The sequence below is a fragment of the Castor canadensis genome, chromosome 15 (assembly GCF_047511655.1).
Source record: "Castor canadensis chromosome 15, mCasCan1.hap1v2, whole genome shotgun sequence".
Classification (NCBI taxonomy): Eukaryota; Metazoa; Chordata; class Mammalia; order Rodentia; family Castoridae; genus Castor; species Castor canadensis.
Window position 1 is genome coordinate 8,542,305 of NC_133400.1, and position 27,214 is coordinate 8,569,518.

At 44.3% G+C, this 27,214-nt stretch overlaps 1 protein-coding gene across 10 annotated transcripts in view; it reads right to left on the reverse strand.

The window, feature by feature from the left end:
* Wwox (WW domain containing oxidoreductase) overlaps positions 1-27,214 on the reverse strand; it is a 927,061-nt gene that overhangs the window by 72,444 nt on the left and 827,403 nt on the right. The gene's annotated exons all lie outside the window — the stretch shown is intronic.

Below are 27,214 nucleotides of genomic sequence, written 5' to 3' on the forward strand. Positions count from 1 at the left end.
TAAGCTGCTGGCATTGTGTGTTCTGATTGGGACATAACTTCATCCAAAAGAGGATTATGCAAATGTCCTTTTACGATATCCTATGCATCTCAGTGGTTTTGTTGATAGCCAAGAACATGGTGGTCTCTTTGGTTGGCATGCAGCCCTCTTGGCCTTTTTGCTGCAAGAGCGACAGGTCTTCGTGGCCAACACAGCAGCAGTAGTGTACCATGGTGCTCATGCTGAGAACATGGAAATCCATCAGAGATGCCAGGGAGCATATGGACTTGGTCCCAGTTGCACGAGAGACTCTGCCTCGATACTGCAGTGATCATGAGTCCAATCTGAAAGAACCCCAGGCCTGGAGCACTTCATTAGTGTCTAATTGGCCTTTGCTTCTTGTGGCTCTGAGTTAATTTGTTCTTGGCTTCCTAAATGACCAGCCATTGAAGTATAAACCCCGTGAGGGCAGCATCAATATCTTCTGCGTGTTGTGAGTGTGAATAGAGCTCCAGGCACACATCTGAATTGTGACTGATCTCTAGGTTTTCATGACTCAGTCCAAAGAATGTCTTCTCTAGGAAGCCTGTCCATAGAACTGACCCCATTCTCTTCAGGAACTCAGCTGTGCTCAATCTACCGCACTACTTATTAGTGGCACTCATTATGATGTTAAATCTTACTTAATATTTCATTACCCAATGAAAATGTTATCTTTTGAGGGTTGAGTAGCAGGCACTTTATGTGACTTATTTCATTTATCCCTGCCCTAGGTTCTACAGGGGGAATACATGAGAGTGGGGGTTCCAAAATTAGAGGTGTGAGGTATGAAATCCAGAGTCCACAAGCCTGGCGCTGTGACTTGGGCAATTTACCTCTGTACATCTCTTCTGTAAAAATAGGACTGGAAAGAAAAATGGCCACCTTATATGGCAACTGTGAGGAGAAATGTATCAGTTAATTCATAGGAACTGCTAATATGAGTAAACGTTTCATAAATATGCACTGATTCTATAATCTCTACTCTGCAAATAAGAAAACTGAGACTTAAAGAAGCTAAAGTGACCTGAGATGACGCAGCCAGTGGGCATCGACTCTTCTCACTCCAGACCCCGCTGTGTCTGCATCGATCTGACCCTACTATCTTTCTCCTTCAGCTCTTTGAGGGCCAGAGACTATCTTTTGAAGCAAGCATGGCGCCTGACACATTGAAAGTGCTACATAATGTAATTCATCAATTGAATAATTAATTTAATCTCTGAATGGCTTTAGATTTTAGTAAATAGTAATCACAAAGCCAGGTACAAAAATTAGCCCAGAAGGAACTGTGGGATACAATGATGTGACATAAGAACTTTAATGAAAGCTTTGAGGAGCCCTTAAAAATTTCCCAGTTGAAGTCATCCTAACTTCTTAAGCATCAATCTAGTAGCTTTTAAACATGACTACCATTTTCTTCAATATAAATTTAATGCATGTAGCTTTGCATCAATCAGGCATTCATTTTATTATTTAAAACATTTCTTTAGCTGGGCGCCTATGGCTCATGCTCCTAGCTGCTTGGGAGGCTGAGGTTGAGGCCAGCATAGGCAAATACTTAGTGATCCCCCATCCCAACCAATAGCTGGGTGCTGTGGCACAAGCCTGTCATCCAAAGCTATGTGGGAGGCTGAGATTGGGAGGATTACAGTTCTAGGCCAGCCCTGCACAAAAAAAATTTATGAGATCCCATCTCAACAGACTAAAGCTGGCTGTGGGGGCACATGCCTGCCATCCCAGCAATGGCGGGAAGTTTAAATAGAAGGATCACAGTCCAGGCCAGCCGTGGCAAAAAGTGAGACCCTATCTCCAAAACAAAACAGGGCTTTAGGCATGGCTGAAGTGGTAGAGCATCTGCCTAGCAAGCGTGAAGCCCTGAGTTCAAACCCAAGTACTGCCAACAGAGGTTTAAGATCTTGAGAGCCCTTGCCTACAAGCACTGTCAACAGAGCATGCAGTGTGCACCACCCCTCATTACACAGCCTTTTCACATTGGAGAGCACCGTGAGGCTAAATCCCAACTTCAAGATTGAAGATTTAGTAAGCCTCGGTCCTACTTGTTCCCCCAGCCCCTTTCTATTAGCCTTGTCTGGATGATTTTGGAGTTTCCAGAAACGCTAGGGCAGGCCCTGTGGAGAGAGATGAGGCAACATTTTACGGCTCCCATTCTCCAGATCAAAAACCTAACTTGCAAACTCTCGGCAAAGAAGAAGAAAAAGAGTTCTTTGTCACGACAATGAACTTGGACGCTTGTTTACCGGCAAATGGAAACCAACATTTCTAACCCAGAGAAGGGACACTTGGCCTCCTTTGATAACGCCTCTGCTCCCCTTGTGCTGGGTGACAGTGGAGCCTTTGTGCGGGTCGTGAAGTCGTACCACCAGTCCAGCCTTCCTGCTTGGGCCACTGAATCACAACCTTCATACTGTGAGGCTTTTCCCAGTCATCCTGTGAACTGAATCTGTTAGGAGCTCTAGCCTCCACCCTCACTCTGTCACCCCTGACTTTAAATTGAACCCTGCTAGCTCACAAATGCACTTTGCAAGCTTTGCCCAACTCACCCCCCAACACTTCAGAAACAAGTAGATGCTGTTAAAAGATTAGAATTCCCTGGTCAGGTGAAATCAGATTTGGGGAACAAATGTCCAGATCCCCTCTGTTCCACGGTATTGACTACTAGACTCACCAGTTACAAAGCTCGGGACTTAAAGTTGACCTGGATGCAATCTTTGTACCATTAAATCACAGCTGTGTGACCTTGACCAAGCTATTTAACCTCTCTGAGCCTTGGCTTTCGTACCTGCTGAGAGTATTGAAAAGACATGTTTGAGGGTTTTCTTTTTAAGTCTCTAAAGCCTGTATTTTAAAACTTCTTTTTGGTTATTAAGAAATAATGGATTAACAAAATTAGGTGCTTGCTCAAATGACTCTCAGGGATAGCAGCATTGTCTTCCTCCGACTCCATTCTTCTCCTCCACTCCATGCCCAGTGGGTAAGGGCTGTGAGGATGCCAAAATAATTGTCGGCATCCGCTCACCTCACCCCTTACCCACCCCATCAGTGATGAGCCTCTCCAATGCCTTTTACCAGTCTTGCTTCTCTGCCAGCCCAAGACCCTACACACATTCCCCAGGGCACGTTGCCCTGATGTGTGGCCCTGAATCCAGTTTTTCCCTTCTTGAGGTCCATCTTCCATGGTCCTGCATAATATCGCTCCTTAAGGCACATTTGGGAGGCATTCACTTGTCACATGTTCTCAAGTCCTCTTCCCAACCCGCTCCAAAGGAAGCCAGGAAGTGCCACCCTACCCATGTACCACACTGCTGAGTAGGAATGACAATCAGAGCCAACTCTGTGCTCTTCCAGGATCCTGCAAACACAGTCAGGAGCGTGGGAAATGATGTCGTTGCAAGGTTACACAATTTGCACTAGCAGAAGATTGGGAACAACCCAAATGTCTATCAATAGGGAATTGGTTCAATGAATTATGAAACACCCACATGGTGACATACTCAGCAGTTGTTACAAAATGAAGAAGTCATTTATATGCTGATTTGGAACTAGCTCTAAGATATATTGTCAAGTGAAAAGAGCAAGGTGTGTATAGCACAGTGAGAGAGAAGGAAAGAGAACATATAGACGGATTGTCTTGTAAATGCATAAAAGTGTCTACAAGGGTACTCAGGGAAAGGACAGTAACATGGCTCAGGACAGGAATGAGACGCTAAGGGATGGATTAGTGGGAAAATGAAAGTGCATGTGTGTCTACACAGGGATCACACACACGTGCGCACTCGCACACACACACACACACGCTTCGTATCTTCTATTTCTTATTTTTAACCATGTAAGGGGATCCCTATTAAAAAGTAAATCTTTTCATTACAATATATTTCTTAAAATCTTAAGTTGAAAAAAATCCAAGTTTTAAAATAAAAGAAGTGCCACACACGCCATGCACCCTATTTGGTGTCTTGTCTAGACAATGACAATACACATAAGGCTCCCCACCCCTTGTCTCCTCCTCTTTATCTTGTTTCACAGAGGCTGCGTTTGCCTCCCAGAAAACACCTTTGGGAGCAATTTCCTGTGGCTCCCTATGGCTTTGCATGTCTTATCAGATGGAGTTCAAATTCCTTAAGGTTTGCTTACTTATTTACTTGTGTGGTGCTGGTGTTTGAACTCAGGGCTTTGTGGCTACTAGGTAGGTGATCTACCACTTCAGCCATGCCTCCAGCCCTGTTTTTTGCTCTGGTTATTTTGGAGACAGGGTCTCGCTTTCTCCCCAGAATGGCCTGGACCACGATCCTCCTGTTTTAAGCTTCCTGGAAGTTTCTGGAATGTCAGGCCAGGCAACACCACACCTAGCTTTGTTCCATTGAGATGGGTCACACAAACTTTTTTTGCTGGGACTGACCTGGAACTGCAGTCCTCCCAATCTAAGCCTCCCAGGTAGCTGGGACCACAGGCGTGCACCACTGCACCCAGCTATTAGTTGAGACAGGATGTCACGAGTTATTTGTCTGAGCTGGCCTGGAACCTCCATCCTCCCTATCTCAGCTTCCCTAGTAGCTATAATTAAAGGATGGTGCCCCTTCAAATTCCTTAGTTTGGTGATCAGGATCCACCACCAGATGGCCAGCTCAGCTTTCCTGCCTGCTCCATTCACAGTCCTGCCCACCTACCAAAGGTAGTTCCTTATGGTGACTACCTGCTTGTCCCTCTCACCTCTGCAGTTGTCATTCTGTTCTACTCACAGGATTCTCCCCGCTCCCCAAAGCCAAGTTCTCCTGATTTCAAAGCTCAGCTCTAATCTTCTCAAGTCATCTAGGACCACTGTCCACACCAATCTCTTAGCTAGAAAAAACCCTTCTATGAAATCCCGGGAAACATCTGAGTTAACTCTTTACAGTATCTATCACTCTCTAGAGGATCATTGCTAATTTCCTACACGCTTATTCACTCGACAAACACTTCCTAAACACCTACTGTATTCAGTGTACCAAAAGAAGTGCTAGAGCTACAGTAAAAAGCAACACCGAGGGACTCCTGCTCTCAAGCAGACAACCATCTTGTAGGGGAAGATGGACACTGAACAAGAAACCAACCCTTGGCTGGAAATTTTCCATAATTTCAATTTGGAGAAGTCAAAAGCTCTGCCCAAATGTTATTTGCTTGCCCAAGGCAATGCAGCAATGATATAGTTAAGAACCCAGGGCTTTGAAGGCTAACACCCATGTTTGAACCCTAACACTGTTCCAGAGTTGTGGGACTCCAGGCCAGGGGTCTTCAACCTCAATATTGTTGAGATTTGCAGAGAACTCATTCGTTGTGATGGAGGCTTCCTTCCAGCCCTGCCAAGTCAGAAGCCAGTGGCACTCTCTACTCATTTCCAAATATCCCCTGGGAGACAAAAAGGTCCTCTTTTGAGAACCACTGCTCAAGACAAATTCTCCAATGTTTTGAGCAACATTTCTGGGGTGCTTGGGTATTTGTAGGGAAACTCAGTCCACACTTGAATAGTAAAAAAGAAATCTAGGTACAAAGAGCATACCACCTAGCCACACACCAGTGGTCGTTCACATCTGTAATCCTAGCTACTGGGGAGGCAGAGATCAGGAAGATCAAGGTTAAAGTCAGCCTAGGGAAATACTTCAAGAGACCCTATCTCGAAAATACCCAACGCAAAACAGGGCTTGCAGAGTGGCTCAAGTACTGATGTGTCTGCCTAGGGAACACACTACCTACCTGATTGTGATAGGAATAAACCACAAAAAATATGTGCTGATAACACTTACTGGTGCTATTATCAATAGGAATAGTAACATAAATGCATCATGGATATCATTTCTACCAGTGTCCAAGGGAGACAGCTCTGGGGTCATTGTCCATGACTTGTGTCTTTGGTGAGACACAGGACAGGTCTTTGAACCCGGAGTCAAGCCTCACTTGCCACACAGATGGGCTAAGCTCAAGGCAAAGCCAGATTTTGCACTTGGATGCAGGTTGAGAGCAAACAATCTGATTTCTGTATTCCATAAAAATGACACCTGAAAGTTGGTGGATGTCCTAGCCATCACAGGGTGAGGGTTAGATAACGCACGCTCTTCAAAACCTTCCTCGATCATCCTTAAAAGCCACTTATTTTCCTACACTGTTGGATGCTATAAGCATTCACGAAGTGTTCTCAGGGTGTTTGAAATCAACAAGGCAATTAGGTAGGTTTGAAAGGAATCAAAAATACAATCAGTGGTTCCAGTCGCGTAACCGGTTAGTGCGCGGTACTTATACAAAAATACAATCAACAGTACTTTGGAAACATCAATAGAATTTTCGACCTGGCCAACCAAGGCGGTAATGTACATTTGTAAAGAAATCTTATGATGATTTTAGATAGGCATCACTCTGATTTCCAGAATTTGCTTTCAAACTGCAAAATGGACAGAGTGGTGGGAAGTCTCTAGAAGGATCTCCACATACTTGGGAGCAAGTTTCCCTGTGGGGAAAATAGGTTTGGAGTCAGAAATGGATTACAATCCTGCCAGTGACATAACCCTGGTCATTTGGGGTTTCCAGTTTTAAAATGAGGACAGGAACACCAACTTAAATCAAAATATGTAAGTGTCCATCAGTGTCTCTGCAAACTTTCATTCTCATTGCTCATCCCCTTTTGGGAACAGAGTGAGGCTCACTGGTTTATATTTTTATAACACCTACAAAATTGCACACTTTCTAACCAATTTAGTTCTCCCTGGACCACAACGCTTTAAGATACAAATGTTTCCCATCTGTTTTGCCAGACTAAGTAACATGAACCTGACAGTCACCCTTCCTTTCTCTCCACCAATGGTCTCCATTAACTAACCCGTTATTCCACAAGGAGTCTCACTTGCAAATGAAGGCATGTCTTTCTGGAGCTAGGGGAGGACCATGGACAATAGTGTGGGCATAAAAAGAAGGCCACGGAATGTGGGAAGAGTGAACTGCATCCTTCATGGCGCTGAGCAGATAGAGCCGTCTTTGTCCTTCTGCCCTGTCTTTCTCGCCCTTAACCTGCCATGATAAAGAAACTCAGTTGTTTAAAAAAGCACAATGATTACTTATATTTTGCCATGGTTTCCAACAAACCAGTGTTTCTTTTTTTTTTTTTCCCTAAAATTCCATGAATAAAACAAACCCCGTCACCATTGGAGTTGCATTTCCATGCCAGTGCAGATGCTTTTAAGACCATTTGCCTGGCGCTCTGCACCGTTTGACCAGTTTTGGGGCAGGGGGCACGCTCTAATTACTGATTGTGGAGTTCTGTATCTATAGCAACAGGCAGAATTGACAACAGGAAGCTTCACCCTCTGGGGCACCATCCGAAGTTTATAAAATCAACTTGAGGCCAAGGCTGTAGTTAATCAGGAGGGTTTTCAGAGCTCTAGGGCTCCAAGTCCACACTTTAGAGTCAAAGAAATTATTTAATAAGACAATCACAGGGCTCCAGAAGGCAGAGTTTATTTAGCTTGGCTTTGCGGTGCCTCTCGTAGTAATTTATCCTAATGGAAACAATTCGCCCGTGATTTGATACAGCAGGCTATCGGTTTAATCAAACCTCTGTCAATGCTGCCTGTTTTTGAACTAGTGTTGCTGTATATCAATCAATTTCACTTGATTCACTAATCGGATGGCATAGGGGTATGAATTTTCACAGGTTCAGGAATCGGGCTGACATAATTCTTTACAACGTGCTTGCTTTTAAGTGGCATTATTTCACCCCATTCATATTATTTCACGTTCCTGCAGCTGACAGGTGAAGGGGCTAGGTTCCTGCTGGCTGGCTGTGTGTGAGAGGTATGGCAGGGAAAAAGGCTGAAGCCTCAGGGTCAAACTATTTTGATTGCTGTCTCTGTCACTTATTAGATGTGGCCAGGAACAAGTTACTAAGCCCTTCTGGGTTTCAGTGTCTTTAATCATAACATCAGGACAAGAATTTACTGGCACAGAGCTATTATGAGGATTAATACCCTCGTATCTGAGAGAACCTAGCACAGCGCCTGGAAGACAGGAAGAAAATCTCGGGCAATGTCTCCCTCCCCGCCTGCCCTCATTTCCATCGCTGGGGACAGAGAGGGGGAAGGTGTGGAGGATGCATCTGGAGCCTGTTTATAGGGTAAGATGCTAAGCTGCATAGAATTTTATGGGCCTGGTCACACCTGCCTTGGTAATCCTAAAAGGCATCTGTGCTTGGATCCTCATTCTTAGCTCTTCCATCCCTCACCAAGGCCAGAGGTGGGGGATTCCTACCATGGTTTATACCCTTAGTGCCAGCCTGGCTGCCCAGGTCCAGCAGCATCCCCATTCCCTAAAGGGCATATAGCTTTCTCACCTCATCCCTGTCTTCCTTCCCTCCCCTTCCCTTTTCTTCCTCTTCCTTCCTTTCTTGTTTTGGGTCTGAGATTTGAACTCAGGGCTTCATGCTTGTAAAGCAGGCACTGTACTGCTTGAGCCATACCTCCAGTCCATTTTGCTCTGGTTATTTTGGAAATGGGAGTCTCATGAACTATTTGGCCCTGGCTGGCCTCGAACCACAATCCTCCTGACCTCAGCCTTCCAAGTAGCTAGGATAACAGGAATGAGCCACAGACACCCCAGTTACCCCTTCTTTCTTACACAGCAGGGGAATCTGATTTAAGATACTGACCAGGTACAGGTAAGAAATAATAGGATCTGTGCTCCTCCTCTGGCAAGACACCATGTTTACAGAAGAGTGAGGTCCATCCTCACATTTCACTCACATTGTTCAAGAGAGGTGAAGAACAAGGGCTGCTTGAATCCTGAGGCAAGGACCACATGGAGAGTGAGGCCATGGAAGGGTTCAGCCACTGCCTCTGCCACCTGATAATCCAGGTGGCCCCCAGTGTCTCAGCTACCCAGTAAGTGAATTTGCTAGGGAGACATACTGCATTGGCTTTTCATGGCAATAGAACAAGCTAATCCAGGGGCCTCCTGTAAGCAGAAGTGAGGTCACTTAATCACTCCCCAAGGTGAAAATGGGTAAGATGTTCTGTTCCTCCTCCTGAAAGAAGAGTTGAATCCTGGTATTTCACCACTCAGCTCGGCTGGTCACCTTTTGTCTTAGTTATCCCAGTCTTAGGGTTTCCATGCAGACAGACCTAAGGACAAACTGAAAAAGGAGAGGAAGAAGAAAGACAGGGAGAGACAGAGGGAAGAAGGAAAAGGGGATGAAAGGGAGGAAAGAGGGAAGGAGAGGGGAGGAAAGAGTGAGAGGAAGGAAGAATGTAGAAGACAGAAGGAAGAAGGATGGAAAGGAGGTAAAGAGAAACCACAAAAGTGAAAAAAGGGAGAGAAAGAGGAAGGAAGGGAGGGAGGGAGGAAGGAAGGAAAGAAAGAATAGAAGGAAGGGAAAAAGGGAGAGAAAAAGAGAAAGAGAAAGAGGCCGTGCTTAGTTGGACTTAACTCCCACTGGGCTCCCCACACTGGGAATCCTGTGACTGACTCTGTGGCATTTAGAAGCTTTACTGTCTCAATAGCCAGCCTAAGGTTAATGTTGCCTTAACGGGGGAGTCATTTCTTTCTCCCTCCCACCTTCTCTCTTTTCTTTTTTGGCTCAGCCTAAATTTCCAACACTACCTGATGAAATGTAGTATACAGCTTTTAATTGTACCCAGAGGCAGTACAACTTCATAGAGGGTTTTAAGCGAGTGGCGGCAGATTTGAGAAACAGCTGTGTCCCCGGCCTGCACGCTCCGAGGTGGAACAGCCCCGTCAGCACCTGTGCCGCTGAGCACACACCCTCACACCCATGCTCATGTGCACAGCTGGGACCCATCAGGCTGGTGAGGAATTAATACTCTTAACTTGGTATTTTATTGTACCTGGAGGAGCCTGATGCTATATTAAATCCACAGAACAGAAGTAGGATTTTGTTCAACCTGGGAGTTACTAGGGGTGGGACTTGGTGGGATATTATTAAACACACACGGTCTCTTTTCTGATGCTGAGGACGAATTGTTTTAATATCCCAATGTTTGGTTTATTTATTATTGGAGATGAGTGGCCATTTCTAAAAAGTAATAGACTTTTCCCGGCTCTAACCTAGTTTTCCCAATTGAATCTACTCAGAATCCAAGCAGTGTGGAAAGTGCCAGAAAGAGGGTTCTGATGTCTGAATAAATTCCACGCCCCCAAAATACACCTCCCACTTAGGGAACTTATTGTTTGGCGGTTCTGGGGATTGAACTCAGGGCCTCACATTTGCAAGCACTCTATCTCTTGAGCCACATCCACAGTCCTTTTGCTTTCAGTTCGTTTTTCAGATACAATTTCACATTTTTGCCCAGGCCGTCCTCTGACCAAGATCCTCCTACCTCCACCTCCTGAGTAGCTGGGATTATAGGCCTCACCAAGCCGGTCTTGGGACTCTTGGTATCATCTTTGAAATCTAACGGCAACTCAACCCTTCACAAAGACCATCTCGTGTTACTCTCCCTCGATTCCTCCTGATCCCTGGAAATTCAACAAAGTAAGGGGCTGCGTGCCCATTCTATAGTCCTGAAAACAGGGACTCAGAGAAGCTGTCATGGAATTCAGTCTACTGAACTGAAGCAAACACTTAAGACATGTAACATGCTTTGTTGTAAATGCAGCATGAAGAATTTGTTCCAGGGCAGCTACTTGCAGGTACAATGACAGGGTTTCCACAAATGTTAAAGTCATGTCACACCAATAAACATCAGAGTGTGTGGTGGGCAAAAAAATAGGACCCCCAGAGATATTCTCATCAAATCCCTGGAACCTATGACCTTCTTTGGAAGAAAGGATGTATGCAGATGTGATTGCATTAAGGATCTTAAGATAAAATAGCTCTGGTTTTCTTGGTGGGCCTTAAACCCAGTGGAAAGTGTCCTTACAAGCAAAAGGCAGAGGGAACCAGGCATGGTGGTACACAGCTATAATCCCAGTTACTTAGGAGGTGGAGGCAGGAGCATCTTGAGTTAGAGGCCAGCCTGGGCAGAGTTAAAATGGCTGGAGACATAACTCAAGTGGTAGAGTATTTGTCTACCATGTGTAAGGCCCTGGGTTCAATCCCCAGCACCACTAGAAAGAAAGGAAGAAAAAAGAAAATGGCAGAAGGAGATTTGAGCCACATAGAAAAGGATGAGGCCACATGACCAGGGAGTGATGGGGCTATAAGTCAAGGAACAATGACAACCACCAGAAAGTGGCAGAAGTAAAGAATGGATTCTCCTTAGAACCTCTAGTAAGAGTGTCAGTTTTAGACTTCTGGACTCCAAAACCAAACAGATAAATATCTATTGTTTTAGGCTGTCTGGTTTGGGGTCATTTGTCGTAGAGTCCACAGGAACAAAGTCAGCATCATTTGCTTAGCACCATGCTAGACAGATGTCACATCTAACAGGGGTTCTCAGCATCGGGGCACCTTACACTCTGGGCATGGTAGAAATGCAGATAGGGTGACCCTGGGAACAATGGGCACAACCACCTCTAGTGCCCATTCCTCCCTTCAAGGACACACCAGTTCAGTGTCATGGAACAACCGTCCACCGTGAATCACAACCAGCAGTTGTCAGAGATCGGGGCACAGGGGCATGGACAGCACACTGTCCTCCCTGCTACACAGTCCAGTTCTTATCTGGGCTGGACTGTTCCACATGTCTGTCTTTGACAAGTCATTCAAATCACTCCTCAATTACCTCGCCAACAAAAGAAGAGTCTCAATTTGAAACACACGTGGAAAATCTGCACCCTGTGAATGTTGGTTACTTGCCTCAACACAGATCCATAAAGTATCACGAAGACTCAGCATCAAGGGTTGTCGGTGGTGCTCCAATTCTAAGTGAGGTCTCCATCTCTAGTAGGTATTTTTGCATAGTTCCCCAAAATGTGCTTTCTTTTAAGTACCCGCTAATCACCCATGAATATATTAAAATCTCTTTAGAAACCATCTGATCCAAAATGCTAGGTTAATGTAGCCCACAAATTAAATTTCTGCTGTGTTTCTTTGGATTCTCCAAGTTTCCCTCTTTCAAACACTGACCAGTAATAAGTCCCCAAACCAACAATAACATGCCATTTGTTTGTTTATCGTATTAGTAATGATCGTTCGAAGAAACGGACTCTCCAAAGCTGCTTTTGATCATGTAAATTGCTACAAACCTTTTGGAAAGCAATTTGGCAATATATCTCAGGAACCTTTAAAAAACTGTGCTCAACCTCTGACCCAGTAATTCCATTTCTGGGAATCTATCCTAAAGGCATAATGGGAACGATAGAAACTGCTTTATGCACAAAGATGTTTATCAGAACACTCTTTTCCGATGGCAAAAGTATTTCAAATCATCTAAAATGCTCACCAACACAGCAGTGGATAAATGGCGACGCCCTCCTCCACCAACCATCGAGCAACCACTAAGAAACGCAGCTAAGATGTCTTTTTAATAACACGACGAAATGCATAATGTTCAGAAAAAAATGAAACACGGTGCCAAATGAGTGACCAATTGAGGTGGTGACCTCAACGTGGTGCAAACATGGCACGATACACAAGGAAAAGACTGGAAGGCACGCACGTGCTGCCACCACTTTAGGGCCAGCAGAGTTAAGAGTGAATTTTTTTCTTCTTTTCAAAGATGTTCAAGATATCCTCCACTGAGCTATATGGTTTTAAAATAGAGGAAAATTCATGTAAAAACAAGAGCATCCTCATTCTAACATGTAGTTGGGTGGAGAAAGCTTGTATACCTGTTCTCTGTTTCCTTCCTTACTGATGATTTCTATACTGTGCAGTTTTTAACCTTGTGGCTTAAAAATTCCCTACTTAGGCCAAAGAAGTCCCTAGCCCAATCCTGTGAACCATGTGCTCTGTGTTCCCTCAGTTAAAGGTGAACCAGACGCCCTGCACAGCCCACCAGCAGCCCAGGAAACAAGCTCCATGTACACCCTCTAGCTCACTGTTAGTTAAGTGTGAGAAGTGCTGGGCTCTTCCTGAATTACCGGCTCCTTTTGAGTTTATAGATAATGTAAGTTATATAACTGACGTTTTGTGGTGTCTGCTAGGAGGCCCAGAGACAAATTTGTGGTTTGCTTAAAACAAGATCACCTGTGCATTTTGGGTCCTCACCTCTCTCTGGGCCCCCTGTTTGCCATTCCCTGAGTCCCTTTCCTTACTTACTAATCACCTTGTACCAAATAAGTTCTGATGGTCTTGTTTCAGTTTCTTCCTGGAATAAGACAAAGAATAAAACTCCAAAACAATTTTTTTTTACATGTAAGGTGTACCAAGTGCATTTGAATTGGGCTTCTGTTGACTATTAGACAGAATCCCAGGAAAGGAAAGGCCTCATCAAAAAGAAGGGCCCTACCTGAATCCATGTTGCACCAACAGTCCTGGATGTTAAAGAGCACAAGGGACAGGATGGAGTCAGGTCCATGGGCCAGTAGAGGGAGGGAGCCCCAGCACTCACAGACTCGGTTCCTTCCTCCCTAGGAGGCATACAGTGTTACCAGGGCATGGAGGACCTGGCACCTGCTGACAAAGCAAATCTTATGCACGTTTCAGTGACCATGTAGGCCTACTTATGGTCTATCTGCCCTTGAGATGTACAGAATCTGGCGTGCAGCCCCAGCTCTTCCCTCTGCGTCACCACCAACGGACCCGAAAAAATGAACATCTATGCCCGACAACGGGAGGCAGTGGGTCACCACTCATCTCATCGTGTCTGCACATGTGCAAGTGGACCTGTGTCTCTCCATAGTTCCCTCTCCTCTCCCTTACAAAGACACCCATTGTTGGATTTAGGGACCATCCTAATCAGTATGACCTTGTCTTTGATTGTATCTGAAAAAGACCCTGGAAGGTCAATTTGCAGGTCCTGGGGTTTAAGACTTAAACATATCTTTTTGGAAAACACAATTCAGCCCACAATAGATTCCTTTAACAACTAAGCAACAACCAGGAGCATGGACTCTGGAGTGATCTGGGTTCAGTCCTGACTTTGCTGCTTACCACCAGGTATATAATCTCTTGCAGCCCCATTGTCTCATTTGGAAAATGGGCCAGATCCCAGCCCACTTCCTTTAAGACTATAGGGAAGATCAAATAGGATCGCATGCCATGCAACTAAGAGACCTGGGTTCAAGTTAACAGAGAGCAAACCCAGCTCTTCATCCACAATATTTGGTATTAGACTTGCCTCTAAGTCTTTCCTCTGCCATGCCTAGCCCCTTTGTGACTAGCTGTCTCCTTTTCACCTCCAGGCTTGCCTTAATTGACATCTACCTTCAAAGATCTTCTGGTCACCCTGCTGAGAGCAGGTTGGTACAACCTCTTCTCAGCTTTTCTTCCAGCAAGCAACTACTGTGTGGGAGGCCTCTACAGACTATCCACCCAAAAGGGGGCCTACAGCTGCTCCTAAAATATAAGATACCCAGCTTAATCTGAGTTTCAGAAATAGTGGATAATTTCCTTAGTACAAGTGTATTGCAAATATTTCCCTGAATCATGGGCCAGAGGATCCAGAAGTCAATGCCCTGGGAGCAGTCCTCAAGAAATGATAGACAAGGAGTGAGTGGATTGGTAAACCAGAGCCTTGCTCCCCAGTGGATTCTTCTACACTGTCTCCTGAAGTTTCCCAGTGGGTTCTTTACCATGAGTGCCCTCCATTTGTGAACGCACCTTTCTATGTCCTGCTTCTTTTCTCTAGCTTCTGGGTAAATGAAGCTGAAGATCTCCCTGCCCTCTCTTCTCATCTCTGTTCTCCATGCTGAGCTGTGGGTTTCCCTCAGAGCCTTTATCACAACATACATCTGTTTGTCTGTTTGTCTGGTGTCTTTGCCCAGCCCCAGCCAAGACTGTGAGCTCTGTCACTGTGTCTGTTCTATCCACCATTGCTCTCCAGCACCCAGCCCTGGACTGGCACCCAGAAAGAGCTGGCTAGATGATGAAAATGAAAGAGAACCAAACAGAAATGCACTGTCTATGCCAGCGGTGCACAGCTGCATCCATCCAGAGGCCACACTATCTGGACTTGGATTTGTGCCTTCCTGGTGATGCTCTTTCAGAATTTGACCTTGTGGTGTCTCCTAGCTCTCTTCACCTCAGTTTCCTCATCTGTAAAACGAGGGGTTGAAACTAGATGATTTCTCTCATGTCTTTGGGCTCTAAAATTCTACGACTCTATATTCTAGGTAATAAACTTTATGACTATGAATAACTTAATGGAAATGAATATTTAAATGATGTGCAAACATTCGTGCACGTGCTTTCTTAGTCTTTTATGTAGTGAGAGGGTGAGAAGGAAGACTGAGATCCAGAGGACGGGAAATGTCTGCACTGGTAGAAACCCCTGCCTTGATCCTATTTATCTGGAACAGTGCATAGGATATTCATTAAAAAACCCCTGGAAGGTCAAAGTCATGTGGGCATTTGGGGAAGCTGGAAGCTCCAGATGGATGGATGGATGTTCTAGGTTTGGGTGTTCCAGGAAAGAGTTCTGTGTTCTAGAAAGCAGCCAAGGCAACTGGACCCCACATTCTGTCTATCTCTCTATTTGCTGGGGTCTGCATGAGCCCCAACAATGCTGAGCTCAAAGGGCTGGTGATCTGACACCCAAAAGCTTCATTTATTTATGAAGGTCATCTCCCACATGGCCATTGAGTGCAGGACCCTTCTACTGGCTAGTACAGCCGACCCAAGAATCTTGACTTTGACAAACAAACGACTTAAGAGGAAAGACAGACTAAATACTTAGACTAAATACTATCTAACTTTTCATGTTGGAAGGACAGCAAACTGGGAAGGAGGGAGAGAGAGAGGTTCTCAGATTGAGCCTGGGCTGTGCCAGTCCTAGGGGCTAGGCGAGTCAGGGTATCAAGGTATGGCTGGGAAGATGGCTGTGGTGTCTAGCAGAAAGAATCAGGTTTGTGGACAGTGCCTAGCAGAACCCCGTGAGTCAACTCATCATCAAGAAGACAGGCCAGCTTAGCTTGACCCAACTACAAAGCTTCACTTGAAGAAGACTACAATTTGAATTTGGGATAGAGATTGTTACACAAATCTTTCCCCTACCAAGCCTGGTGGACAGACCACACAACTGGGTCCATAGGAGGGTATGATCCATGAATCAGAACAAATTATCCTTTGAGTAAATCTCTAATGTTATGAGACTAAACACTTGGGTCACTGTGACCACCTGATTTTTTCTGACCTCTTTGCCTAGCCATTACCCTTCTTATTTGTCCTAAAAATTATCCACTGCCCTTCTTTTATTTTATTTTATTATTTATATGTGCATACAAGGCTTGGGTCATTTCTCCTCCCTGCCCCCACCCCCTCCCTACCACCCACTCCGTCCCCTCCCTCTCCCCCCACCCCCTCAATACCCAGCAGAAACTATTTTGCCCTTATCTCTAATTTTGTTGTAGAGAGAGTATAGGCAATAATAGGAAGGAAAAAGGGTTTTTGCTGGTTGAGATAAGGATAGCTATACAGGGAGTTGACTCACATTGATTTCCTGTGCGTGTGTGTTACCTTTTAGGTTAATTCTTTTTGATCTAACCTTTTCTCTAGTTCCTGGTCCCCTTTTCCTATTGACCTCAGTTGCTTTTAAGGTATCTGCTTTAGTTTCTCTGTGTTAAGGGCAACAAATGCTAGCTAATTTTTTAGGTGTCTTACCTATCCTCACCCCTCCCTTGTGTGCTCTCGCTTTTATCATGTGCTCAAAGTCCAATCCCCTTGTTGTGTGTGCCCTTGATCTAATGTCCACATATGAGGGAGAACATACGATTTTTGGTCTTTTGGGCCAGGCTAACCTCACTCAGAATGATGTTCTCCAATCCCATCCATTTACCAGCGAATGATAACATTTCATTCTTCTTCATGGCTGCATAAAATTCCATTGTGTATAGATACCACATTTTCTTAATCCATTCGTCAGTGGTGGGGCATCTTGGCTGTTTCCATAACTTGGTTATTGTGAATAGTGCTGCAATAAACATGGGTGTGCAGGTGCCTCTGGAGTAACCTGTGTCACAGTCTTTTGGGTATATCCCCAAGAGTGGTATTGCTGGATCAAATGGTAGATCAATCTCTAGCTTTTTAAGTAGCCTCCAAATTTTTTTCCAGAGTGGTTGTACTAGATTACATTCCCACCAACAGTGTAAGAGGGTTCCTTTTTCCCCGCATCCTCGCCAACACCTGTTGTTGGTGGTGTTGCTGATGATGGCTATTCTAACAGGGGTGAGGTGGAATCTTAGTGTGGTTTTAATTTGCATTTCCTTTATTGCTAGAGATGGTGAGCATTTTTTCATGTGTTTTTTGGCCATTTGAATTTCTTCTTTTGAGAAAGTTCTGTTTAGTTCACTTGCCCATTTCTTTATTGGTTCATTAGTTTGGGGAGAATTTAGTTTTTTAAGTTCCCTATATATTCTGGTTATCAGTCCTTTGTCTGATGTGTAGCTGGCAAATATTTTCTCCCACTCTGTGGGTGTTCTCTTCAGTTTAGAGACCATTTCTTTTGATGAACAGAAGCTTTTTAGTTTTATGAGGTCCCATTTATTTATGCTATCTCTTAGTTGCTGTGCTGCTGGGGTTTCGTTGAGAAAGCTCTTACCTATACCTACTAACTCCAGAGTATTTCCTACTCTTTCCTGTACCAACTTTAGAGTTTGTGGTCTGATATTAAGATCCTTGATCCATTTTGAGTTAATCTTGGTATAGGGTGATATACATGGATCTAGTTTCAGTTTTTTGCAGACTGCTAACCAGTTTTCCCAGCAGTTTTTGTTGAAGAGGCTGCAATTTCTCCATTGTATATTTTTAGCTCCTTTGTCAAAGACAAGTTGGTTATAGTTGGGTGGCTTCATATCTGGGTCTTCTATTCTGTTCCACTGGTCTTCATTTCTGTTTTTGTGCCAGTACCATGCTGTTTTTATTGTTATTGCTTTGTAATATAGTTTGAAGTCAGGTATCGTGATATCTCCTGCATTGTTCTTTTGACTGAGTATTGCCTTGGCTATTCGTGGCCTCTTGTGTTTCCATATAAAAGAATGGAATTGACATTCATTCTTTAATGAATGTCATAGGAATTTTGATGGGAATTGCATTAAACATGTAGATTACTTTTGGGAATACAGACATTTTTACTATGTTGATTCTACCAATCCATGAGCATGGGAGATCTCTCCACTTTCTATAGTCTTCCTCAATCTCTTTCTTCAGAAGTGTATAGTTTTCCTTGTAGAGGCCATTCACATCTTCTGTTAGGTTTACACCTAGGTATTTGATTTTTTTTGAGGCTATTGTAAATGTAATTGTTTTCATACATTCTTTTTCAGTTTGCTCATTGTTATCCACTGCCCTTCTTTTAGGACTTTTCAGTCACTTGCCAATTGGAGCTCTTAACACACACACACACACACACACACACACACACATATACTTTGACTCTTTTATTTTGGTGGGACTGGGGTTTTGAACTCAGGGCTTTGTGCTTGCAAAGCAGGTGCTTTACTATTTAAGCCAAACCTGTAGTCCAATTTTGCTTTGGTAATTTTGGAAATGGGGTCTCGTCAGAGTATTTGCTTAGACTGGACTCAAATCCTGATCCTCCTGATCTTAGCCTCACAAGCAGACAGGATTAGGCATGATCCACCGGCACATATCCACACTTTGGCTTTTATTCCTCCATCATACTTCTTTGGAGGAATACATAAAAGTGAAACCATGATGAACATTTATTAATGAACAAAAAACAATACAGAATTTCCAGTACATGATTTCAATCAGATCTAAGTTTCAATTCCTAAATGATATAGAAACCATGTCTTTTTTTTTTTTTTTTTTTTTGAGATACTAGTGTTTGAACTCAAGGCCTCATGCTTACTACTTAGGTGCTCTACCATTTAAGCCATGCCCCAGTCCAGTGTCTTCTTGCAGGTAAGTGAGGAAGCAAAGGACCTTGTATAAACCACTGCTGCACAGTCCTAAGTTCTTTTAACAGAAACAAAAATAAAGTAGAAGAAACTATGGCCAAGAAAGGCATCTGCAGCTACAGAGCCCACTCCACCCCATGTCTCAGTGCCTGTGCTGTCTATAAGACCATCTTATGCATATCACAAAGATGTGTGAAGCAACAGAGCCTCTATCTTTTTAGCACCTGGAAGTATTTATAAAATGTGCCCTATTTGCATACCATCATGGCACCTTGGAATACCTTCATATGACTCTGTGACTGCTAAATGTACACAGGCTCTCTTCTGGTCAATTCAATCTACAAATATTTGTTGAGTCTTTTATACAAAGGTGTAGGTGAATGGGCAGCCCTACCATTTCTTGACAATGAAGAAGTCAGGCAATGTGCAGATGTTTCTTTATATCTCATTTCTTATAACAACCATCAAAGACCAATGACAGCATTCAGATTTCACTGATTGGAAAATTCAGAGAATGTAGCTAACTTGCCCAACACCAAAGCTGATAAAAGGCAGAGCTGGGATGCCACCTGGGGACTGGCAGACTCCAGAAACGTCCAGAACAAAGCACCCCAATTCTTTTTTAGAATCATTGAAAGGGGAACCTTCATTTTCCTCTGACAAGAGAACTAATTATGACCCTCTGGCCCTGCCAAGAGGCATGAGAGGGAACAATGTCCCTCTCCCTTCACGCGGGGACCAGAATGGCTGGAGGTACAAACTATGAAGTCTCTTTACTAGTCAGAATTGGGTCAGATATTCTAGCAGAGAGAACAGCTTGTGCTGTGCTCCAGCTGTTATCTGAGCTACACAGCTGGGGGCAGAACTCCAACTTGCTACTTGGGCTCAGAGCTCAAGGTTTCTCTAAGCTGCATTTGATGGCCTCTCCCAGCTGGAAGGAAGAGAGGAGATGGGGGGAAGAGAGCACAGGAAGAGGAAGAGGGGGGAAGGGAGGGGCACCCTCCATTGGAGAGCCATACACTCAATTATCATATGAGTCAAAACTACCTGCCTCACAGCTGACAATCCGTAAACATTTTCTGCCAGATGTTCCTGGGTGAGTCGCTGAATTATTTAAAAGAGAACCCCCAAACAGCTATAGGGCATTCTGAGGAAATTGGGGCACGAGTCCTGGGTACAACGCAGCAGCCCTGCTCTAGTCCGGAAGTCCAACTATGAGATCACTTCTTGTTCAGCCTCTATCAAGCTCTTAGAGATAAACTGGGATTTCCCAAAGCCCTGGAGACAGAATGGGTTGGAGCCCTTCCTTGGGAGGGCCACACTTTCACTTCCATACAGTAGGGATTTTAAGTTCGTCCACTACTCATGAGTTCTGTTTCCAAGCAATCCCAGCATGCATGACGCCAAATCTGTACCCTGGCAACAGGCTTGCCTGGGAAATCTCCACTTGTGTGCCTTTCGTTGACTCTGCCCTAAGTGCAGGAGAGAGGTAATGACTCTCACCGCTTCCTACTTACCCAATGTGATAGCTCCTTTAGTTCTCAGTTTCTTGGTGAAAAGGCAAGGAGTTATTCTATGAATTTCATAATTTAGAGATAAATAATGAACACCAAACTTGGAGGGAAATACCCTAGTGTTCATTTTATTTAATATTCTCCATTGGTGGAAATAAATTAAAAATGAACAAGGCTTGTTTATGCCTGCCTTACATTGCCCTCCACTTTTGAATAGCAACCGCATATTAATTTGCCAAGATCCCATAAATTATAATTAGCCAGGAGGATTAACAACATAAATCCTTGAATTTAAAACCAACCTGCCCGGCTCTCTCTTCCCTATGCCCTAAAGTAAAAAAAAGCCATAAAACCTATCACCGCTACTTGATCCATTAAACTCCGGAGACATTCTTATTTCAGCTTAGCTAGTGTAGGTAGTCTTTGTTAAATCTTTTTAAAGTTATAGGAGCTCAGTAGGAGCTGGGAATCTGGGAAACAAGGATCTGTGTCAACACCCAGCCTTGGTGCACATTGTTCAGCAGCTGAGATGGTGATTAGGAGGAGAGAAAAAGGTGACAACACTTTGGCTTAGAACAGGTGGTACAGGGTCTGGACACTGATTTGAGATGGAAAGTGCTCCTTCACTTCATTGCATGTATTTATTGTCTATAGCCCCTGGAGCATTTGGGAGACACCCACGGCACTCACCGTGCATGGGGACACACACACACAACACACTCAAGGTCGTGATCTGAGTTTGCACCCACTGCGTCTGCACTAGGCTGGCTGGGCAGATGAAGATGGATGATGTAGCTCAGCTGACAAAGTATTTAACATAAAACTATGGTGACTTGAAAGCATTAGCTTTCCCCATAGGGAAAATGGTGATCCACTGTTAAGTGTGAGCGGCATACAGGGCATCCAAAAGTGGTTTTTCCAGGACTATGCACAAGTCAGCCTGGTCAGTCCCTCATTCATTTCCACATGCTTCTTTCCACTTTAAGCTGGCTGTTTCCCTGCACAGTAGCTAGCTAGAGCTGAACATTCCAGAACAACATGTGTGTTAACGACACATTCGACTTTCCCCTCAGCCATGAAGGAGGCATGCAATGCACCTTGGTTTGCAGAGGAAATGGCAGGAACAAAGGGGAGTGCCGCCCCCCCCTTTCTTGCTTTCTTGGGGCTCCATCCACCCTCTGCTTTCTGAGCCTTTGTAGTGCCACCTAGTTCTGGGTACACACTCCAAGGTCAAGAGTCATGAGACCCTCTTGGCCAGGGGAATGACTTCCACTTGCAAGCAGGCCAATTCCAAGGAGGTTCTGGATCATGGAACATTCCAGAGCATAGAGGAGGGAGCCTGCGTGAAGGCAAATAAGTACACCCTCCACAGGCTTATCTGCTCCTCCTCCATCTTGTCCTCATCTCTAGAGAGGACTCTGGGACTTCTGCCATGAACAAGTCTATCCCTGAACATCATGAAGCAAGGGCCCTGGGGGCACATCTTGAAATGGTGTATCAAGAAGGCATACCTTAAAAGCAACTGAGGCCAATAGGGGAAGGGGACCAGGAACTAGAGAAAAGGTGAGATCAAAAAGAATTAACCTAGAAGGTAACACACACCACAGGAAATCAATGTGAGTCAGCTCCCTGTATAGCTATCCTTATCTCAACCAGCAAAAACCCTTGTTCCTTCCTATTATTGCTTATACTCTCTCTCCAACAAAATTAGAAATAAGGGCAAAATAGTTTCTGCTGGGTATTGAGGGGGTGGGGGAGAGGGAGGGGGTGGGTGGGTGGTAAGGGAGAGGGTGGGGGCAGGGGCAGGGGGGAGAAATGGCCCAAGCATTGTATGCAGATATGAATTAAAAAAAAAAAAAAAGAAGGCATATAGGACCTCTTGGTGCTTTTGATTTTGCTAATAAGAGGGTCTACTTAGACCAGAATTGCAGGGTTAAAATTCATTTAACACTTACAGGGTGGGCCAGAGGTTTTATTGTCCCCAATATGTTTATTTTATTAATCCGTTTTTCCTAATTGCAAACCAATAACTGTTGTTGAAAATCTTGTAATGGTCATGTTTGTAATTGTGTATATGTTTAAGGAAAGATACTATTTTGAATGGTGATCTGAAAGTAAGCATGCCTTGTTCTACAAAGAGTCAGGGTGGGGTTAGGCTGGAGATTTGTAGTTTTTTATTTTTATTTTTTTTTTTGGTGGACTGGGGTTTGAACTCAGGGCTTCATGCTCACAAAGCAGGTGTTCTACCACTTGAGTTACACCTCCAGTCCATTTTGCTCTGGTTATTTTGGAGATGGGGGAGGGGGGGCCTTGTGGCCTTGAACTGTGATCCTCCTGACTCAGCCTTCCAGGTAGCTAGAATTACAGGCATGAGCCACCAGCACCCAGCTAGAATTGCAGAATTTTGACTGCCTGCCTCAGAAAAGAAAAGGAGGGCTGGTTTTGAGATATCTAAGAGATGAAAGTTGAACAGTCACCGTGCTTGGGGAGGGTGGCAAGAGACCCCTGAGTAGATTCTTCTTCCTTCTTTCACTTAAGTAGTTGGGGAGGACAGAACAGCAAGGAAGAACAACAAACCAAAAGCCATCATGAGGTCATAGACATTTTGAAAACCTGATAGATGTCCTTTCCCCAAATTTACTCACTTTCCAAATTGCTTGTATAATTTCAAGAACTTTACAGGTGACCCATTCATTCTTGAGTCTCTTAATCAAGATTAATTCACTGGAACTCAGAGGTCAAGAGGAATGAAGGTTGGCGGATGTGAATCTGAGAGTCTGAATTCTAAGGACTCCACCTGAACTTAGTGAGCAAAGGTAAAAGTTTGGAAGTCCTGGGCCAAAAAGTCAAAATGTACTCCCCTAAGAATTGTGGAAGAGAAACTACAAAGTTTGTTTAAAGCAATGGTCCTTAACCTTCAGCAGGCATCAGATTCCCTTGGAAAGGTTGTTAAATAGAGATGAGGGCCATCCCTGGATGCAGCAGGTCTGGGTGGGGCTCAAGGATTTGGATTTCTTAGGAGATGCTAATGCTGCTGGCCCAGGGACCACAATTTGGGGACCACTCATTTGCACTTACTACTGAGAACCGCATAGTAGGAAGCTATGGAACCACTGACAACGATGTAGAAGAATGTCATTAGCAGAGAGAGATTGTCACACTATTCTGTAAGCAAAAGAAAGCAGGTCATACAGGATGGCACCCAACAGAATTCTGTTCCGAAGATGTTTTCATAACACAGGCATGTGTGCTTTGGTATAAGCGACGCTGTGGATTTAAGTAGAGCTGGGGTAGGTACAGGTATAGACAGGAATGTGAGTGTGCGTGTAGTTACAGATCAGGCTAGAGCTGTGTATGTAGACATGGGTATGGATATGAATGTAGAGCTAGCATCCTTTCTCTGAGGTTTTAGGTTATGACAGTTTCGCTTTTGCTACTTTTGCTCATCTCTATTTTCTACCTTTTCACCACTGAACATAAATTAGTTTCATTATGAGGGAAAAAGTCCCTTTTAGTTGTTGGAAGCGATAGCACAGCACTGGCACTTATAGCCCATTTGGACCCTTCCCTCTCAGATGTTTTCTCTGATCCATCTCAAGTTCACAGAGAAACCCTGGTGATGAGAGAGGACACACCTGAGGGACCACAGCAGCAGTAAGTGGTCGCATCCCAGTGAATTCACCCCCAGTGCAGGTTCCACCTTCTCATACCTTCCTCTCCACCTGTATTAACAGAAAACTATGGTCCGTGCTGGACTGAGGCTGATCTCATCCACCATGAGGCCACCAGGCAGTGCAGGCATAGTCTCCTCTCTGCCGTGGACCTGCCTTGCTCTGAACAGCCAGCATTCTGGGTACACAGCTGCTCTGGGACCAGCCTCCTCTGATGCTGTTTCCTGAAGCCTGGACAGCTTTGGTGAAGTGGGGATTCCTGGTACACACAGTGGCTGAACATTCTGAAATCCCTGAATGAATTAGCAGCATGTATTCTCTTGTCTTTTGTTCAGCTGGCCTCCAAATGGCTTTCTGAGGGCCAGTCACACTGGCACTCTTGACATTTGTTTTCACTGATCCACAAAGGAATAGGGACTAAAAACTATAGTGTGCATTTTAATGCATTATATGTATATGTGTACTTGTACATGGATGCTTACATCAAGCATACATACGTATAGATAGTTAGGTCAACTGATGTCAAGGACTGGGAGTATGGCTCAAGTGATAGAGTACCTCCTAGTAAGCGAGAGGCCCTGAGTTCAAGCCTCTGTACCGCCCCATAAATTTAAAAACAGAATTGCATAAATTTATGTGAAATTATCAACCAGTCTTTCTTGGGAATGACTCAGTTTATGAGTCCTTATTATTACTATAAGTCAGATTATTACTCCTATTTTAGCATTAAAATATGACTTGTTTTATAGTGCAATGGATGAATGGATGGATGGAATATAGTAAAATGTTAACAGTACTTCATTGTAAAATTCTTTCAGTGTTGATGCGTGTTTGTAAATTGTCTTAAGTTCAATTTTGGAGAAAACGATTTGTCTTATGAAATAACAGTTATAGTAGGTGATAACTGAGGTTTTACAAAAATCACTAATGTTCTTACAACAGCAAAAGGAGATGCAAACCACCTATGCTACCTTACTCTTATAAAGTCATAATATTTCAAGGTTTAAAAACCGCTGCTGGAGGGTAGCTCCCATTTGTGGGCGTGGGACTTCCTTTGAATCCAGCTGTAGAGCCTCCCAGGAGAGAGAGGGAATTGTTGATTGTCTTGGTCAAGAGCTTTAAGGAGTTTTTCCTGGAAAAGCGGCTGCCACCACGAAGCTTCTCCCTCTTCTCAGGATGGGGTACTGAATTGAGTGTCTTTATCACCTTATTTCTGGAAGTTTCTCTTAAAATTTCACACATCATTTTCCAAATAAACGAACTCTCTGCCTAAAGGACAGGGCCACTTGCCACCTGGTCTGTCCTATAACGTATGCCTGTGAGTAGGTGTGCAGACATGTGTATGATGTCACTCGGAGCCTGGCTTGAATGGAGGTTCTAACTTGCAACTCTCCTCACCATTCTGGTCACACAGAAATGGAATGCCTTGGACGGGTCTAATCGTTTAGGTGAGATATCTAGTATTAATAATGATTTTTAAAACCCTCTGTGAATAACAAATATGTAGCCAAACTGGACAAGGAATTTTTAACGTTGCTGGATGTGTTAAGTTAAGGTCTTAAAAATTAACTCTGCTAGCAAAGTTGAACTCATATGCAACCAGACAGCAAAGAATGTATTGGAACTCAGACATCACCCTCTCCCCTCTGTACCAAAGCAGAACTGGTGATCTCCAGCGAAGGGTTCCCAGATGGGGGGCCCCAGGAAAATGGGGGAGAGGTCATGAAATCTGAGCAGGGAATAGAGAGTCCTGGTGGTTTTCCACTGAGTCTCTGAGCATTTCCCACTAATGGTTTTGCTTTGTGATACTCTAAGCATTTTTCCTTACTGAGGAGTCCAGCTGCTGGATTCCCCTAAAGGTACTTTAATACCTGTGCTGGGAGAACAGTCACATCATACAGAAATTAAATACATAAATTAATAGACGCCCCTTCAAAAAACCTTTCAAACAGGGAGTCCAGCTGCTTCAGGGACTGTGCAGTCAATAGGTCAAGGCCTTGGTTAATGTATAGGGAAAGGCGGAGGAGGGATTAAAATGGTTGGAGAGATTCAGCGGAGTTCAACAATTTAACCTCTGAGGCTACGATGTGCCTTTGCCAGGGAACACCTAAGAACTTTGTGCTGAGGGTTTGGAGGCAGAGGAACACAAGACCCCTCCCGCCTTCCTTTTTGCCCTTGGTCAAGACTTGTCTGATCAGCTCAAAAGCTGCCAAAGGGAAGGCGGACAGAGAAAAACAAGGAAACTTTAGCCAGAACTGAATGTGGGTGTTCAATCCCGGGGGACGTTCTGCCCTTCTCCTGTCCTCTCCAAAGGCGTGCCTTGGACATGGGGGAGCTAGACAGAACCTCGCGTTTGCTGAGAAAACACATTTAAACACGGATCCTTTTAGCTGCAGAGCATCTGAGATCTCAGAAGCAACCCTGAAGGCTTGAAAATCTTTATCAAGTGGCTGCCGTATGCCCTCCTCTCTCCTGGGTGGGCATCACCGTTATCATCATCATCATTATTATTAATTATTCAGTACTGGAAATTGAACTCTGGCCCTCCTGAGTGACAGACAAGCACTCTACCACTTGAGCCATGTCCCCAGCCCTTCTGTTTTTAATGTTTTCAGACAGAGTCTAAAGCTGACTTTCTCTGAGCTGGCCTCAAACTTCAATCCTCCTACCTCCACACCCAGAGTAACTGGGATTATTATAGGCCTGCACCACCACGCCTGGCCTCCATGCTCCTTATTGGATAATATCATTTTCAAACTCTAAGTAACTCTTTTACCATGTCTTACCTATCAAGTTTTAGAGAGTTACTTCTTTCAAAGAAAGGTTTTAGCAACTCTTAGGACGCTTGCAAGGCATGCTGGCTGCTAACTGAAACAGCAAGTGGTGCTCTGTTACAACTTCACATCCCCTGTGCTCCTAACAGAGCTCCTAGCTCACAGCAGCTCGGTAACATTCCACAGATTCATAAAAGTCCTAAATGGAAGGAGAAACATATAAACACCCACCCAGCTGGCCCATTTCACAGACGAGGTAGCTGAGCCCTAAAGTAAAACA